Below are 20,575 nucleotides of genomic sequence, written 5' to 3'. Positions count from 1 at the left end.
TGCTCTAAGCAACAGCACTTAATGAATATTTGATGCTTGATAGGTGCGACCCCAAATTACTATTCCTTGCTGATTTAAAAATTGTAGAGACATTATTATCTTGGAAATCGCCTTGCGTGCGTTGTTCATATCTCCTAATTAATATGTTGACATCAGAGACGACACATTAGTTCCCTATTTGTAGTTCCTAGACGGGCTAACGATGAAGTGTACATTTTTCTTGAACCCTGAAACGTTCAATTGTCTTTTGCCACAGGTAAAATCCATTGCAAGCAAATGCATTACGTGGACCCCTGCCTGCAGAAGTAGCAGTTGCTGACGGAAGCACAACACTGGAATCAACAATTATTTGTCCTAGTATATACAAGGAAATGTCTTTTTCCATCTTTCATGGTATGACCTGCTTCACGATTTATTGAGACTTTGTTGCTAATGTACCACAGGAACTGGCAGAAAACTCATTCTTGGGTTTCTTATTCTTAACGGAACATACTTTTCACTATGTTCAGTGTCAGTAACATCCATCAGTGGTGACGACGACAAACCTATGAAGAATTTATCCACAGCGACTTCCATACCTACTGTTCGAATTCGGAAGTATTTAAAGAAGCAATACGCGGTGCTGAGTTTCAGCTTTCCACATATGTCCAGTAGTAGCTCCCTTTTGGAAACTGACAAGGGGAGGCCGCCAATTGTGAAATTCAGATTCGATTCATACTGCGCATAATAAAAGCTCATGGCCAGAGGTGTAATGTGGCAAAGCACCAAGATGCACTTCTCAGCCGTTGTCGAGAAAATCGACAGTTAAAAGAAACCGTTGCGGTGAAATACTCTCTACAATTAATGACTTTCTACAACGTCGTGGCGCAGCGGTAAGCGCTCGGGTTCGTAATCCGAAGGTCGCCGGATAGAATATCGCGCCATACAACTTTTTTTTTAGTATTTGTTTTTTTTTTAATTCATATATATATATATCGAACATCATTATGTTTTCCGCAAACAAAGTTGTATTTCACAAATGTTATTAATTGTCTTCATAATGTTAACCACGTATAGTTAACGGAAAACGTAGAAACGATATTCCGAAACGAATGCGTATAGCGTAACTCAAACGTTCCAATTAGAATAGAGACCCCACGAACACAAATTTGCTGTGGCAGGTATGAAATATAAACTCCGTTACTCGCTCGTTACACTTGAAGGACAGATGTTGAATGGGCCGAAACGAGCCGCCGCATAACAGCGTAGTTGCCTGCTAACTTCGAAAGAAGGCAGGTGCGGTCCCTAGTGCAACTTGTAACATCGTCGAAAATCAGTGCGGACGGGAGAGCTTTGGTACACCCTGTTAAAAAAAAAAACGGAAAAATGGAGGCGGTACAATTGGAGAGCGATCCGCCTTTACCAACATGCATAAGCAATTCATTAATAGTTTTATATATATATATATATATATATATATATATATGTCACAAAAAACTAATAATAAAAAAAATTGCATGGCGCGAGATTCGATCCGCCAATCTTCGGATTACGAACCCGAGCGCTTACCGCTGCGCCACTACGCTGTTGAAAATTATTAATCGTAGAGAGTATTTCACCGCAACGGTTTCTTTTAACTGTCGATTTTCTCGACAACGGCTGAGAAGTGCATCTTGGTGCTTTGCCACATTACACCTCTGCCCATGAGCTTTTATTATGCGCAGTTTGAATCGAATCTGAATTTCACAATTGGCGGCCTCCCCTTGTGAGAAAATCTTTTCTAGTAAAGAGCTTTTGCTCCACGCATCCGGTCAATAGACGCTCTTCTTTGCATGAATGCGGTAAGACACCTTTTTTCTTAAAATGATAACATCATAGTCTCAGTTTAGGCTCCCATGTCTTTTCAAACCATTGTCTCTCAGAGAATAAACAAAACAAAAATAATCCATTTTATATAAAAGAACTTCACTGAAATCTTAAACCATGCCGCTCTTATCTGTTTGCAACAAATAAAAGAAGAAAAAACCAACTACCGAGGTAGTCAGTCACAGTTGACTTCCTTATGTTTCGGTTTATTCTTTAATAGTGCTCACTATTGGCAAGTAATTATTTTAAAACAACTGATGACGAGTGGAGAGGGCATACTACAGAGTGTCACTTCTAAGGAAACCTCAAAACAAGCCAAAAAGATGGGAATCTATTCACAATATGTATCCATTGTTATCGTGGGAAGTGCCTTTCACTTGGCCAGAGACAGGCAAGGAATAGGGAAGTGTGTTGCTTGGTTGCCTTTGCACAAACATCTATGAAACAAAGAATTATGTTTCAAAGGTTAGAAATTTTAACTTCCATCTCAGTTTTTAATTGCATGTTGTTTATTGATAATGGCAAGTGAGAAATATTTATTTTCTTTTCTTTTCATGAAGCTAAAAATCTTACAGGTGCAGTGCATTATTTATATGGGTGCTCAACCCCGAGAGCACCCTCCTAGTTGGCGTGAGGTCAATCAAAGCAAGCCCATTATTTATCAGTTTCCAACGATATGTTATATATTTGTTTTTGAAAAATAGGTTTGGATTGTTGATGATGATATTTAAAAACGGCAGTTTATACCGCCACTCACCCAGCCACTGGTCACTTCGCTAGCCCCCGCTGCTATGGGTGACAGCAGACAGGGTCACGCATGCTTTGTACCTACCCGTCTGCGCAGGCTGAGCTTGTCCGAGACTTCCGGTCGCTGACTCCCTTCGCCAGCCACGGCACATTGCGAGTTAAGCAGCAGCGGCTTGGATGTATACAGTAATTCTAATCAACTCCACCCCAGCGTAGACCTCCCAGTTTAAAAAATCCAGTTTACACATTCCAAGACAGGAATTTTGTTGACCATACACCTCGAATTTCTCGAGCGAAATGTAGATTTCGCCCTTTTATAAAAGTTATTTTCGAAGACAGAAGAAATTGGCGAATACACACGTGTTCACATCGGTAAAGTATCGTCACTTGTGGAAATCCTTTACAACACTATTTCATAGGCTATATTTCCTCTAGGTATTCTCTCATCAAGTAAAAAAATCTATTCTAAGCAGCTTAATATCAGTTGCGTAATCCGTCACAGGACTATAATATTAAACTCATTTTTGGCTCATGACAGAGTGCTAAGATCTACCTCTGTCACAGGATGCCTCCTCACTTTCGAACACCCCTAAAGTAGCCAAATGCTCCGCCACATACAAAGTCTCTTCAGTTTATAGCACAGAATAACTGTAAATATCAGGTATATACTACGTATCTCTTTATAAATTCGGTAATAAATGTGATTTTATTACGATGGTCATCTCTTCCGGTGAAGGTGTGAAATTGAAATTTCATTAAAAGACATCGCCACATCGAGAAACGCCAACTCCTGAATCATATCTGTGGTACTCCAGCCATCCCTTCCACCTGCCTGGCAGCACGTTGATATCAAATTGTTTAGTTAAACTGATCATTAGACTCACTTCGCATGGCAAGAATTTCTTTTCAGCAGTCGAATTACACTCGTCAGGTAGCTAAAATCGGAATCTCTGAGGGAATACGATGTTCTTTTCGAGGAACACTACTCAGAACAGACATTTGAAGCTGACAAGAGAACGATACAACGGCCACCAACATACCGGGTGATCAAAAAGTCAGTATAAATTTCAAAACTTAATAAACCACGGAATAATGTAGATAGAGAGGTAAAAATTGACAAACGTGCTTGGAATGACCTGGGGTTTTATTAGAACCAAAAAAAAACAAGTTCACAAAATGTCTGACAGATGGCACTGGACAGCAAAACTGTTACTGTGACGGGTGAGAGGTACACCGACATGTTACAGAATCGCATCATCCCCAGCCTGGCTGATAAACACCTGCTGGAACGTACGATGTTTATGCAGGATGGCGCTCCACCCCATATTGCTAGACGCGTGAAAGATCTCTTGCGCGCGTCGTTTGGTGATGATCGTGTGCTCATGCTTGGCCTCCCAGGTCCCCAGACCTCAGTCCGTGCGATTATTGGCTTTGGGGTTACCTGAAATCGCAAGTGTATCGTGATCGACCGACATCTCTAGGGATGCTGAAAGACCACATCCGACGCCAATGCCTCACCATAACTCCGGACATGCTTTACAGTGCTGTTCACAACATTATTCCTCGACTAGAGCTACTGTTGAGGAATGATGGTGGACATATTGAGCATTTCCAGTAAAGAACATCATCTTTGCTTTGTCTTACTTTGTTATGCTAATTATTGCTATTCTGATCAGATGAAGCGCCATCGGTCGGACATTTTTTGAACTTTTGTATTTTTTGGTTCTAATAAAACCCCGTGTCATTCCAAGCATGTGTGTCAATTTGTACCTCTCTATCTACATTATTCTGTGATTTATTCAGTTTTCAAATTTTTACCGACTTTTTGATCACCCGGTACATTTCGCATAAGGACCGCGCTATTGAAAACACGGTCGCAACGACTGTTACTGCGACCCTGCATAAAAAGCGGTCTTGCTTCGAGAGGCACACACAAGCATCGCTAACGACATCCATGTTAAAAACTATACATGCTTTATAAATCGAGGTATGGCATTGCTTCCCAATGATGTGGTCTTCCATACAAATACCGCGACATTGAATATAGGCGGTGATTGCGAGGGTGTGTATTAACGGATCGAAAATGCAAGTGCACTTTGCCAGAAGTGTAAGCTCGTAATGAAATCACCTTTCTCACCGAATTTAGAAAGTGTCAAATGTTGAAATGTGTGTGAATTCATAGGGACCAAACTACTAAGGTCATCAGTCCCTAGACTTACAGACTACTTCAACTAATTTAAACTAACGTATGCTAAGAACAACACACACATCGATGCCCGAGGACTCGAACCTCCGGCGGGAGGGGCCGCGCAGTCCGTGACACGGCGCCTCGGACCGCACGGCCAATCCGCGCGGCTTTGTGAAGCGATTCGACTACTGAACGTGGTGTAAAGCCGATATTTGCAACTCCCTCATGCCACTTCAAGATATTTCCCACACTAACAAAGAGTATTTGTAACACATTGTATTTTAATACAATGTAGACAATGGAACAGAGGTTCTCCGATATATCCACGGGGTTACTGATGACGGAGGATGATAGTTAATTGAGAATGATCACATACAGTAGATGGTATGCTATGTGAGGAATCTCTTAAAAATGCAGTGCTGGATTGAAGTTGTAAGAAATATACAAAATAGTATGACCAATACACTGGCTTTTCAGATCTATAATGTTACACTTTGTGGTAGAAATTCTGTCTGTGATTTGGAATCAAGTCTCTCCATCCAATCACACACTTGTGTGATTGGATCGGCCTGTACGCTTTTGTGCTGTACGTGTCCCTTGACGTTTCCACTTCACCATCACATCGGAAACAGAGGACTTAGGGGTGTTTGGGAGTGTTGAAATCTCGCGTACTGATATATGACACAAGTGACATCCAATCACCTTACCACGTTCAAAGTCCGTGAGTTGTGCAGAGCGCACCATTCTGCTCTCTCACGATGTCTAATGACTACTGAAGTCGCTGATATGGAATACCTGGCAGTAGGTGGCAGCACAATGCACCTATTATGAAAAACGTAAGGTTTTGGGGGTGCCCGGATACTTTTGATCACATAGTATATTGTAGCTCCACCAACCATGTACAAGGTGTGAGGCTAGGACCAAACGAAGCTTTCCCTTGCAACATAAGGTAGTAGAGAAGACAGTAGGAACAGTAATGGTGGTGTTTCTTATCGGGAAAATTAGGAAGACTTCACACCGTACGGGAATCAGAAGAAGGACGAAGGTTTTGCTACTGCATTGCGCAGTTTTTCCAAACTACAAACAGGTACTACAATCTGAAAGAGATCTGCGTCTGTTGGGGTGCATTCACGTCTGTCACCCAAAAATTCTCTCCATCCTCCTTATTTTGTACCATCCAACAGAGAAAAGCTAAAAACTATAAAAACTTCGCTAATGTCCCCTGGTAGAGAACTCGATATCGCTCTCTTCCAATATATCGAAAACAGATAACATCTGCATGCTGACATCAAGCATATATCGCGATCATATTAAATATACAGGTGTTTCTCCATTGGAGCAGGTGGCCAGTGATCGAAGTTGGTTGTGTAGACCAGTGGAAAGTTTCATTGCCCGAGCTGTAGCAGGACGATATCCCACAGACTATCAATCGCAAGAGAGGATCCCTGTGTTGTTCTTTCATAAGCAGTTTGATACTTTGTTTTTCTGCTGTAACACATCCAAGCAGTTTATGACTACAGCTCTGTACTCTGACATACATTTTGTTTTTCCACTACAACTTCGAGGTCTATGTCAGTCACTAAACCGACATTAACATATTTTGATCCATTGGCTCTCACAGAAAGCTGGACATCACATGATGTAAACTATGCCACTCTGACAATACACAGGATGGTAGAAATAAAAGACAGAGGGGGTCTTTCTTATTGACAAAAATATGGAGGACATCCCAACATATGGAAACTGGAAGAGCTTGTAGTATTGTGGAGCATTTCCAAACTGCTGTCCAAAGGTGATGACTTCCATGTTTAATCTTATCTTCCACAGAGATGAGGTAGCAGATGTCTGGGTGTTTCGTTTCCAAGAGACCAAGAGCATTGATCCCTCTTGTTGCAGCCATGTACACGGTCATTGTTTCGTTGCTGGCCATCCCCAGAAGGTGTTGCGCCCACCAAGACTCTGTCCACTTCAAACAAGTGGTGTCCGTCAATCATTATGTAGTAAACGACAGCTTACCAATGGACTGATGGGATGGAAAGGACACAGTCGATATGGAACGATGTACTGTAATAAGCACCACAGTGGATAGTGCGATAAATTTCATCAGTTGATCTGTAATTTTAACACCGACTAATGACACGGCAGCACGCTTCCCATGGGTAAACCACCCCTAGATGACTGTGCAGTACATCCATTCATGCCTGATTCTCAGACATGTACACCAAAGTATAGCAGACAGATTCCTATACCGATGCAGTTAGGTTATCCACATACACTCCTGGAAATGGAAAGAAGAACACATTGACACCGGTGTGTCAGACCCACCATACTTGCTCCGGACACTGCGAGAGGGCTGTACAAGCAATGATCACACGCACGGCACAGCGGACACACCAGGAACCGCGGTGTTGGCCGTCGAATGGCGCTAGCTGCGCAGCATTTGTGCACCGCCGCCTTCAGTGTCAGCCAGTTTGCCGTGGCATACGGAGCTCCATCGCAGTCTTTAACACTGGTAGCATGCCGCGACAGCGTGGACGTGAACCGTATGTGCAGTTGACGGACTTTGAGCGAGGGCGTATAGTGGGCATGCGGGAGGCCGGGTGGACGTACCACCGAATTGCTCAACACGTGGGGCGTGAGGTCTCCACAGTACATCGATGTTGTCGCCAGTGGTCGGCGGAAGGTGCACGTGCCCGTCGACCTGGGACCGGACCGCAGCGACGCACGGATGCACGCCAAGACCGTAGGATCCTACGCAGTGCCGTAGGGGACCGCACCGCCACTTCCCAGCAAATTAGGGACACTGTTGCTCCTGGGGTATCGGCGAGGACCATTCGCAACCGTCTCCATGAAGCTGGGCTACGGTCCCGCACACCGTTAGGCCGTCTTCCGCTCACGCCCCAACATCGTGCAGCCCGCCTCCAGTGGTGTCGCGACAGGCGTGAATGGAGGGACGAATGGAGACGTGTCGTCTTCAGCGATGAGAGTCGCTTCTGCCTTGGTGCCAATGATGGTCGTATGCGTGTTTGGCGCCGTGCAGGTGAGCGCCACAATCAGGACTGCATACGACCGAGGCACACAGGGCCAACACCCGGCATCATGGTGTGGGGAGCGATCTCCTACACTGGCCGTACACCACAGGTGATCGTCGAGGGGACACTGAATAGTGCACGGTACATCCAAACCGTGATCGAACCCATCGTTCTACCATTCCTAGACCGGCAAGGGAACTTGCTGTTCCAACAGGACAATGCACGTCCGCATGTATCCCGTGCCACCAAACGTGCTCTAGAAGGTGTAAGTCAACTACTCTGGCCAGCAAGATCTCCGGATCTGTCCCCCATTGAGCATGTTTGGGACTGGATGAAGCGTCGTCTCACGCGGTCTGCACGTCTAGCACGAACGCTGGTCCAACTGAGGCGCCAGGTGGAAATGGCATGGCAAGCCGTTCCACAGGACTACATCCAGCATCTCTACGATCGTCTCCATGGGAGAATAGCAGCCTGCATTGCTGCGACAGGTGGATATACACTGTACTAGTGCCGACATTGTGCATGCTCTGTTGCCTGTGTCTATGTGCCTGTGGTTCTGTCAGTGTGATCATGTGATGTATCTGACCCCAGGAATGTGTCAATAAAGTTTCCCCTTCCTGGGACAATGAATTCACGGTGTTCTTATTTCAATTTCCAGGAGTGTATTTCTAGCACTTGAGTCATACTGCATAATAGTGATCCAACAGGCCTCTTCTTCTACCTCTGCAACTGCAGAAGTTCTGCATATTTTTTCACATCCGCTTTGGCATCCGGTTTTGTATTTTTATATCGGAAGTTTATCAGAAACTTCAACAATGGCGAGATTGTCGATGTGCCTGCTTATTGACCCAAGGTGCCACCTGCTGTGCAGACTGGGTGGGGTGTGTAGCAAGCTAGCACATGCCCATAGCGATTGTTGCGTTTATTGGATTATCAGGCAGCGACCTCTGTCAACACCGACTCAAAGGAAGGCCTTGGCGCTTGTTCGTGACGTCACGTCAGCTGGGCACGGCGAACGCCAGGTCTGTTGCAGACATACTCACAATGGTGGTGTCTCCATCTCTGACACATGAAAATGTGAAACTATTGGCGGTAGTTGACCAACACACATTGTTCTGAGAGATTTCTGCAATCAATTAATTGTGCAATTCATTACACTTCTTAACAAATAGTGTACTCCTGAACTAAAATTTCCACCTGTTTTAAGGATTGACATACAAAAACAACTTCATGGTCCAGCACCAACAGAATTCGTGCTTCTTTACCTTATTTGTAAATCTGATGAAGTTACGTTTGTACTGGGTTGCTTTTACAAGAAACTGTGAACATATTGGTGCTCTTCTTTAGGTATCTTGGTTGACTATGGGGTGAGGAGCACTGAATGTTAATGAAATACCTTGCGATTGTACACGTTGAGGGGGGGGGGCGGGGACAGGAGAAGAGGCAAAAGAGAGATACTTGTTTATCAAATAACATTTTTTTATCTTATAAAGTTTCTCCTTTCATTTGCAAGAGGGGAATATTTATCTTTTCTAATGTGCATGCGTAAAAAAGTTTAAGCTCAGCAGTATATTCGATCTATGAAGCTATTTTGTTTCCTGTTTAGACCTCCTTTCGTTGAAAACGACTGTAATCTAATGACTGGCAACAGTTGGACATTTACACATGTAAATTAGTTCACATTTCCAGTGACGATGTCAAAAGAAAACAAATAAATAAAATAACCGAGTACATTGTAAGGTGGTTGGGGTAAGTTTCGATAACAAAATGGATCAAGTAAGTATAGTTACTTGAATGTAAAATTTCCGAAGATTGCAATGGGGCAAAGCATCTTCTCATATTGATCTACGTTTGTTTCGACAGGATTCAGTAATACAGAACTATGATCTTCATTTGTAACTTTACGATAGTAAGAAAATCTTTCATCTAAATAAAACTGCAGAATCCAAAACAATACCAAACATTTTGTCCAAAAATAAAAGATTTATAGTGATAAGCACGCCCAGGCGTTTCTGCCTGCAACAGACCTGGCGTCCGCCGTGCCTAGCTGACGTGACGTCACCAACAAGCGCCGAGGCCTTCCTGTGAGTCGATGTTGCCTCTGTCCATTGCCACGTTTTCCCGCTCATCAGTCAACTTCGTGTTTCCGTATAATATTACTATATTGTGCAGTGTTTTTCAATCAACAGTTTTGTGGTGTTACATTAGTTAAGAGTGCAATAATGAAACCAAAAACAGGCCGTATTTGGAACTATTTCGTTGAAATTAATGATTTGAGTGCCAGATGCAAAACCTGCGATAAAGTATGTTAGCGGAAAGGGCGCACGACCACCGCATTGAAGAGTCATTTTAAATCATTACATTTCGAGAAATTTGCAGAGTCTGAGAAGTTAGATGAAACTATCAAACGATCAATGGAGGCGAAAGAACAAACAGGTAGTCAATATTTATATAATAATGTAGTTGGTACTAATAATAAAATTCAATCATTTTAGGGTGAGCTCTGTCCACTGCTGGTGCAAAGCTGTTTTATCTGAATGATTCACAATACAATAACATTTTTAAGAGATCACCCCACCTGTAGTACTGGTCGGGTAGTGTTGGTGCAAGTCAACAGGTAATGCGTCTTTTCTTGTTGCTGCCAGCACTTAACGATATAAGCATTAACAGTCTGTGGCACAGAATAAGTACACCAACGTAATATATTAGTGACACACGAGTGTGTATTGGCTGCACTACACGAAATTTAAACTGATTTTACATCGCTGCCCCTCATCCACTCGGTGGTGAGCACTTAAAAAAGTTATCACACTCTACATAAAAAGATTTCTAAGAATTTTTATCTTCCATTGATCTTAGAAGAGTGATGGTACTCACGTAACTGTTTATAATTTGAACCGGTACCAATGACGTTGCATTTACTCAGTAGAATGTTAATTTATTTATTTCATTTTATTCTCCTTATTGCATACCAAGTGTCGGTAACCTCTATACCATCATCAGCTCTGAAATAAACATCAATGATGGCAAATACGTTACTGAAACCTAGTATGCGATATGAAGAATAAAATCCAATATTTATAAATTAACATCTTTCTGAGAAACTGCAGCATGATTTACAAATTTGTTCAGGAACGTTTCTTTTCCATTGTCGCTTTAGCTGGACTCACTTAACGACTTGGAAATTTTTTTTTTACTTTTTATATGTTTAATTTTTTGTGGTATTTTAATATTTTTATTGTGTTGTGATACGTTTCCTTTACTCCGGCCAAAGGGGCTAAACAACAACTTCCATTGGAACAAAGTCTGCAAGTAAATGATTATTAGGATTTTTCACACCTAAAGTCTCAACATATGGATCGCGTTGATTGCTGAAATTAATTCCCTCTAGACCTTACCGTTTAATTTTGTCGAGGGTATTGGCTTTCGCAGAGTAATGACTAATGAACGCTGCTCTTCCAAAGTATAAGTTGAAAGGTTATGATTTTTATTTCGTATTTGTATGATAACTTGTACAATAAGCTAGCGAGAAAAAAGAATTACTTGAAGAATTTGAATAAATATCTTTCACAACTGACGTATGGTCTGATCTACATACAGGAAATTTTTTACTTAGTTTGACTTTTCATAGTATTTCAAAGGACTTTCACAAGACGTCTATTGAAATGTTAAGTCATGACTGGGCGTCATACAGGTGACGTAATATCGACAACATTTGGAACGATACTTCAGGAATGCGGAATAAATCGCCAAATAGTGCATCGTGTTGTTCGTGATCGTGGTTCTAACATGATTAAAGCATTGCAGTTGTCTTGCTTTGATGACGTGAATTACGCAACATCAGATACAACTTTGTATTCGACCTGCTGCAGAATCACAGGATGGCTCCTACAAGTAACTGCTAAACTGAAAAAAACTGCCCCCCCCCCCCCCCCCATTTCAATCATTCCTTGGTCACACAAACCAAGTTGACACAAATTCAAAGGGAACACCTTAATCAACCTTCTCTATCTGTCATTCAGGATTGCCCAACACGGTAAATATTGTCAAATTTATATAAATGATTTTAATTTTATGGTATATATTTAGTGTAAGTAATGTGTGTTTTGTTTTTATGAACATTCTGTTAATTTAATTTCTTCTATTTCCAGCTGGAGTAGCACATTCCATATGATGGCACGATTTTCCAGGATTCGATAATTTCGTACTTATGTTCAAATCCAGTCACGGCCATCTACGCTGAAGACTGGATAAATGCTCAAAAATTTGTAAAAGTAATAAAACCATTCGAAGAAATTACTAGAAATTTAAGCACTTCTCAGCCTAGCATTTCATCAGTCATACCGCTAATTCAAATTCTTGTTCGCACTTTATTCTAAGAAGGAACAAAAACTGACACTTCAGAAGAGTTCCAGAATTAACGTAGAAAATTACGTGATGAATTGATTTCAAAGACGAGATTTGGAGAACTAACCAAAAACGATAAATACGCCACTGCGACGTACCTATATCCGCGTAACAAGTCAAAATTTTTCAATGGCATCGTCACAGAGCAAGTTGAGTCAGAAATATTTCATCTGATGATGATGAAAACCAGAGAACGAAACTCATCTCAAGATAAATGCATACGTACTAACTATAAATGCTGCCGATTTGAAACTGAAAATCAGCCTTCAATAATTTCTGGCTTAATCACAGAATCTCAGTTGGAGACATCATTACAAACTGTAGAATTCATGTTGAATGTGGAAAAAGGCAAGCAAAGCCCGACTACAACTAAAGAAAACGACAATTTGTTTCTGATGCTACAATCAAACCCACTGCAGTACAAAAAGGAAAAAAAGACTTCCTCTAAAAGATGATCCTCTACTGTGATGGAAATCAAATGGACATAAATACTGCTATCTATTGCCACTATCTCGCTAGTATTTGTCAGTGCCTCTTAGCAGCGTAGCCAGTGAACAATTAAACAGTGGAGCTGACCTCATATACAAAGAACATCGAAATAGATTCAAGAGTGAAAAAGCACCAAAACTACTTTTTGTTAAATGTAACCTGCCATTGACAAAGTTTGAGTACTAATATAATAAAAAAATGTTTTAAAAAGAAATATTACTTATTTCTTAATATTACACTTCCGCTTCTGCATTCGTTCAATTTTCCGCTTCCGCTGAAATTTACTTTTGACATGTGTTTCCGCTTCTGCTTCTGTTAACTCACTTCTGTCGCATCACTAGTGTCGAATTTACGATTACAACTGCTCATCTTTTTCTAAGAGGATGGGAGTCATAGACTATTCTCGCATTCATAGGATGAAGTTCGAGATTGAAACATCTCCCCGCATTGCCTTTGACCACCTCTCCCTGTAACACTGTCGTCCATGTAATTTACAACTGACCAGAAGTAGTAGGGTACTATCCCAGTACATTCCGTATCTCGTGAAGGAATACAGCGAGCCGAGTCCCTGACTGCGGTTCAGTGAAGACTGTTCCACACCTGTCTTACTCAAGGCACCCATCCAAGTGAACAAGATCTCTCCAGATACGTGCACTTGGACATAGCACCCCTTATCAGTGTATAGTAGATATGAGAGTGTTGTGGTGATATAACAGACAGTAAAAAAGAAACGTTGAGTTTATACAACATGGACCTCCAGATGGGCGGTGTTTGAAGAGTTATACATTAATCAACTGTGCTATCAATTCTGAAGTGTGGTTCTAGTGTCTGGGATTATTTCCAAGAAGGTATTGGCAAGAGAGAAATGACTGTAGAACATAAACACATGCACTCATAAGGCTACGCAGCTCTGCACTTAACACACTATAATGTTAAAACCATGCGGTTTCTGAAATATTAGTCATGTAGAGTGCAACACTCTTAAGACTCTAATGCAGGACATACATGTCCAACATCTGACTTACGTCCATCCTGAAAGTTTTCTGTCCCACTCATTACAGTGACAACGTTAAGAGAATAAAACTGCTTCCTTCTACATCAAAGAAAAACATAGATTCTTTGTGATACATGCACAATATACCTTTCTGAAGATGTATAGCACCGACTGTCGACATCCAATTACAGTTCAGAAATTATGCAATGCTCGCATCAGTCCTATAACATGATCGTCAGCAATAGGAAATGCATCTTACAAGGAAACAGACAAACGCATAGTAGTAGTGTTTGACATGTGAAATTACATGCATTGCTGCATAAATCTATAAACAGGACAACAGTCAACCAAACGTATACACAGGATTTGCAGTACCTCACAAATACCAGTCACTAACTTAGAATCGCTGCAGTTATGAGACTGAACACTCGCTTTATGTCCAAGACAAGATGTGGTAGATAAATGAAGTAGTTTGCATACATCTTCGTTTGTCTAGAGAAGGGGGTTGAAATAGGTTTTCCATCGACGGACATGATTCAGCATATCTGCATTTGAAGTCCTCTGCTGACTGAGGTAAGGAGAGGTTTGCTGTTAATGACTACAGGTAGATAGCGCTCTAAGCCACACACAGAACATGCAGTTGTATAGGAGTCAAAAGCAAGGTATACCACACAACCGATGAGTCCTGATAGAATAACGGAAAAAAATGGTTAAATGCATAATAAATGACCTGCTGCAATATGTCCCTCTCTCTAGAATGCGTCTTCAGTCCACCATTAAATCATTCCTCGTTACAACTCCTAGTAACCGATGATGGACATGCATTTCCTGCATTAGAGTCGTAAGAGCGTTGCACTCTGCATGACTAATATTTCGATAACCACATGGTTTTAACGGTATATTGTGTTAAGTTCAGAGCTTGGCATGCACATAGGGAAAGATGAGCAGTCGTAATCGTAAATCCCGCACTATGATCGAAGTGCTAGAAATATGTAGGTAACCTAACGCTGTTGTTATAGGATGCTGTCTGCTATACTTTGGTGTATATGTCCGAGAATGATGTATGGATGGATGTACTGGACAGTCATTTATCTAAATTCACAATCTAGTATTTGGTACACGCAAAGTAGTGGACAGGTGGTTTAGCGATGATACAGAAATTGGGGAGTGACCTGGCATGTCATTTGCAGCGTTGCAAATACAGAAAAACTGCTAACATTCATCACACTGTCAACTATGGTGCTTGTTACCGTACATCATCCCATATCGACGATGTCTTTCCCCTTCCATCAGTCGACTGATAAGCTGTTGATTACCATATAGTGACTGACTGACAGCACTTGTTTAAGATGGAGAGAATCTTGGTGGGTGCAATACCTTGGAAGGATGGCCAGCACTGTAACAGTGCTCCTCCTGTACATGACTGCAACATAAGGAAAGCAGTATAGTTAACTTTGTTCTGGCTCATTTGGTTAGTGCGGGTTGCCTACATCAGGGTAAGGTATGCACTCATGGGCAAACGTATTGTTTTCCTTTGATTGACAGGTACTTAACGTATTGTTCTCCTTTTATTGACAGGTACTTAACGTATTGTTCTCCTTTGATTGACAGGTACTTAACCTATTGTTCTGCTAAAAGGATCCTTCCTTTTGATTGACAGGCACTTAACTTATTGTTCCCCTGTCCCCTCCCCCTCCCTCCACCCCCTTCACTCTTGATGCTACAATTACACTTTCAGGTCTGGCTTATTGGAATAGCCCCTCTCACTCTTAACAATTTGATTGATTACTTAATTAAATTGATCAATTAACCTCTCCCCCTCTGGTAAACCCCCCTCCCCTCCCAGGCTTCCTCCCGGAAATTGGCGGGAAAAAGACTCAGTTGGACGATCATTTGGAGGGAATTCGATTGTAGTGTATGGAATATGTTTAAACAATTCAGACATTGTGTGGAATATTGTTTATTTAAACAATTTAGGGGATTCAAGACAGTGTATGGAATATATGGAAATTGGTGGAGAGGAAGGATCTCATAACAGGAAATTCAAGGGTATATTGTTTATTTATAAAAAAATCAGTTTGTGTGGTTGGATTCTCTTGATCATTATTCTCTGCTGTTTGGAAACATGTAGGTCTTGTAAGAAGCAATTACATGGGGCAAACATGTTTCATAACCAAATGTTTGGCACTGCACTCTGGCTGTCTTAACCCAATGTTTGGACCTTTGTCAGCACTTAAGCTATTGTGCTGTTAAGTGGTTTTCCATGTCACCCCCCGTTTCCTTAAACTATTGTACCGCCTTTGATACCAAATTAAGTAATTAGTTACGTCCTCCCACCATTTTCTGGTACGCTTTTCGAATTTCACATACTTTTGAACGTTATTTCTGGCACATTCTTATTTGTCACCCACCCCCTTAAACTATTGTACTGCATTTTACATAAAAATTATGCAAATTGACCTAGTGTTCTGCACTTAACCTGCTGTTCTGCTCCATGTCACCCACTCACACACACCCTCCCTTAACTACTGTACCGCTAACACCACGTTGATACAAAAAAAATTATGCAAATTAATTAAGCAATTGTTTTCACATGTATGGGGTAGTTTTTTTTAATTCGCAGCATCCTATTGGTCGGTGAAATCGATGGAATACAGTTTAAACAAAAGATCACTAATAAAAAACACATCCTCCCATTCGACGCCCGCCGCTGCCGCCGCCGCTGCCCCCGGCCCCGACCCTACCCAGGCCGCCCCCCTCAAGCTAGCGGGTTAGGGCTGCAGCAACCAGGCTGCTCGCAGCGGCCCGATTCCGCAGCATCTCCTCCTCCGCCGTCACGTCCTCGCCGATCACGTGAGGTACAGCACACATGCCTGTCCACCTCGTCACAGAACTCCAAGGCGCGCTCACACCGATCCCATACGTGAAACGCCTCTGGGCAGCACGTGTATTTACCATTGTGACGCTATACCTGTGGATACTGACGTCACGGATTGCGCTGTTCCAGAATAGCACAGGCTGCTTTCTCGCTAGTTATCCTAACAAGACATACGAGCTGCATCCAGCTGTGCTTACCTGCCCTAGCATGACTGACACCCCACCGCGAAACGTCTGTGTGGCGACTCGCCATCTAAAAGGTTCTCAATGTTATACTGACATCACATAGCTATGTAAAATAAGAGCCAAGTCGACCTCTCGGAAATTGTATAGTGTTCGAGAAATAGTTAACGGTCGCTTTTGTAGGAGCTTTTATAATGTCTCAGCTTGTCCGCATAGAAATTCTTGTCCTAGCAGAACCTGTTTACGAAAATAGCGCGGAATAACGCCGAATGCATTCCTCTTGATGGTCCTAACGTGGCACCCCATCCATCACGCCTTACCTTTCCTACTTTCAACATACACAAACGTTCTCACCGCTATGTAGAGACTCCTATACCCCAGCACAAAGGATGTCTTGTGAATGAATGGGGGATTATGATTGGCTCTTATCGAATTTACCCGCCGAATTACTAATACCGCCAGTGTGGAAGCACCGTCTGCCTTTTTTTTTCTTTCTGCAGATGTGACTTTCAGCCACAAAAACTATTTTATACATATAGTCATATTGCACCCACAATTAAACCTTGCAAAGTTTCCTACATATCGTCAAATACGGAAAGACTTTTACTCAATTACACCACTATCCGACTGAGGGCAGGAGCTTGAATATTAGAGCATTAAACTGATGTCCAACCTAGCAATATATCACCGCATATCGTGTCGATGTAGTAAACATACAATTCGTATCCTGCGCCATACAAAATCACTCCTTTTACGTCATTCATACATATGCTACGAAGACAGACAACATAAGCATATGCACCATAGGTATACTCGTGGTATATTTCCTTCAAGGTTGGGCGGTCATCCAATTCCAATGAGCAACCAGAGCGCCCTCAGTGGATCGAAGTCACTCTCAGAACTGTTGTGCAAGGACTGACTCGTTTCCCCCTTGGCACAAACGTGTTGCTGTTTCTGGCCCAGACTTGCTTGCTTTTCTACACACATCTCCAGAATCTGTGATTACAAGAACATATCTAATATCGCATGGTTTGCCATAATGCTATACCATTTTCGCAGTACTTTTCGATATCAAGCACACAGCAGTATCCCACCGATTGCTCGCACTACATAATTCCGAATATATATACTGGAAATTATTTCTCTACAAACCCGAAACTTTAGCTATGTGGGGCGTGCTGTAAACCACTGACAACTAGAAACTTGTCACATCTGTGAAGACATTTACGTGGAAACTCGAAACAAATAGAGAAAATTGATATTTCCACTCGCAAATATCGATATACGTGATGTAGCAGATTCCAAATCATCCCTATAATTTACAAGTTCAACTAAGGTGTTTCTCATGTCTACATAACTGGCAAACGTGTCTTCCACATGCTAGATGCACACACCACAATCGATCTTCTTTCAACTAAATAAAGCGCGAAATGTGCAGAAGCAGTCAACCAAACAATTTACATGGGAGAGGATAATGGTCCAGCGCAAACACACCTCCATATTCAGTCTTCTCAAATTTCCAAGCGATCACGAAAGCTATCCAACACATACTAAGTATTAGTTTGCTATTCGGTCCTCTAGAGAACAATACAGTTAAGTCATCTACACTCCCACACTCCAACAGGCCTCTCCATTCTGAGAGCTCCTACCGTTAATGGGGATAGATTAATTAATTTATTGAATTAATTAGTCAATCAAACTGATAGAGTTGGAGGGGGCTCTTCAAATAACTCAGGCTGTAAAGTGTGTTTGTATCAGCGAGGGGGAGGGGCGGGTACTGGATTTCCCAGAGGGGTGGGAGAGGACGATGGAGAGTGGAAGAGGTGGGGGGTTTTCTCAGAGGACGAATTATCCCCAGGTTGTCATAAACCACTTAGGAGAATAATAGATTAAGGTCATAAATCAATCAAGTTGGCCCCTGAGTTTATGTTTAGCACTGACGTAAGCAACATGCAATGTAGTGTAGACTGAAATTTGCCCTACTACTCACACCAACCACTGTGCACGCCGGAGTGCTAGCTGAAGTCGTCTCTACATTATCTGCAGTACTCAAAAAAGTCTCTCATCAGGCCGAGACACTGCGGGAAGTAGCAGAAGCAGTGCTGAGCGTCTCATCGCCGTCTGCTACGCAGTCGTCGGACTAACCGACGCACTCCAACGTCGTCCCGCCCCCAGCAGCGATTTCTGGCCTACAATGGGTCACCACAGCTGTCTGCACGTAAGGCAGCAACGACGCCCAACATCTGAGAAGGGCAAATATGCTGACAACAACAATATGAGAAGAAACACATTCTGTGAACAACTGCAGATGATATGGAGGCAAAGTAGGTGAAGCCTTATAGCGTTTCGCCGATGGAGGGGTCGAGGGGTGCCCCTGATGAAACTCTGTCTGCTTATCTGTCATTGGATATCTTCGGTGTGGTGAAGCAGCTTAAAAGACTTAATAAAAGCAAGTCTTTCGGTTTAGATGGCATACAAATAAGGTTTCTTTCAGAGTATGCTGGTACAATAGACCCGTACTTAGCTATCATATAGACCCGCTCACTCAACGAGAGATCTGTATTAAACCATCGGAAAGTTGCGCAGGTCACATCAGTACCCAATGTCGGTCTTGCGAAACACAACTAGCTCTTTATTCACATGAAGTAATTGGTGCTATTGCCAGGTTATCTCAAACTGATTCCATATTTCTAGTTTTCCAGAAGGCTTTTAACACCGTTATTCACAAGAGACTTCTAATCAAATTGTGTGCCAGTGGAAATTTGTCCCAGCTGTGAGACTTGATTCGTGATTTCCTGTTAGAAAGGTCACAGTTCGCAGAAATCGAAGGAAAATCATCGATTAAAATAGAAGCCATATCCAGCGTTCCCCAATGATGTTTCATAGGCTCCCTGCTGTTCCTAATCTACACATACGATTTAAGAGACAATCTGAGGTGCCATCTTAGATTATTTGCAAATGGTGCTGTTATTTACCATGTAGTAAAGTCATCATAAGAAGAAAAACAATTTGCAAAACGACTTACACACGATATCTGTATGCTGCGAAAAGTGGCAATTGTCTCTCAATAAGGAAACATGAGTACGAGAAGAAATCTGATAAATTTCGGTTACACATAAATCAACTAATTTAAAGGCAATAAATTCGATTAAATAGGAAATGCAATAATGACCTACTTACATTGGAACAATCACATAGATAATATTGTGGAGAAGGCAAAACAAAGACAACATTATATTGGCAGGACACTTAAGAGATGCAACAAGTCTATTAAAGAGACTGCCAACACTACGCTAATTCATTCTCTGCTACAATGTTGCTGTGCTGTGTGCGATCCTTACCAGATGAGAGTGATGGAGCATATCGAAGAAGAACAAAGAACAAGAGCTCGTTTTGTACTATTGTGAAATAAGGCAGAGAATGTCACAGACACGATAGGCGAGCTGGGAGTAGGGGAACAAAGAGAGAATCAGCGCGTTTTGTTAGTGCAGGTTGCTTACATCAGGGGCAGGTATGCACTCAGGGGCAAACCTAATGTCCTCCTTTGACAATTTATTAACCTATTGTTCTGCTAAGAGGATCCTTTCTTTATTAACCTATTGTTCGCCCACCCCTCCCCACTCCTCCTCCTCCCCCAACCCCTCAGGAAACCTCCAACTCTTTCACCCGCTCCTCACCAATAAAAGCACACTTTTGATATAAATTTGATTGACTAATTAATTAAATCAATCAATTAATTAAATCCACCCTCAGGGAAACCCCCAGCCCCCTCCCCTCCCCTATCCTGGAAATTTGTGGGAAAAAGACTTGGTT

Source organism: Schistocerca piceifrons, chromosome X (genome assembly GCF_021461385.2).
Source record: "Schistocerca piceifrons isolate TAMUIC-IGC-003096 chromosome X, iqSchPice1.1, whole genome shotgun sequence".
NCBI classification, from domain to species: domain Eukaryota; kingdom Metazoa; phylum Arthropoda; class Insecta; order Orthoptera; family Acrididae; genus Schistocerca; species Schistocerca piceifrons.
Note: the sequence above shows the minus strand (reverse complement) of the source record.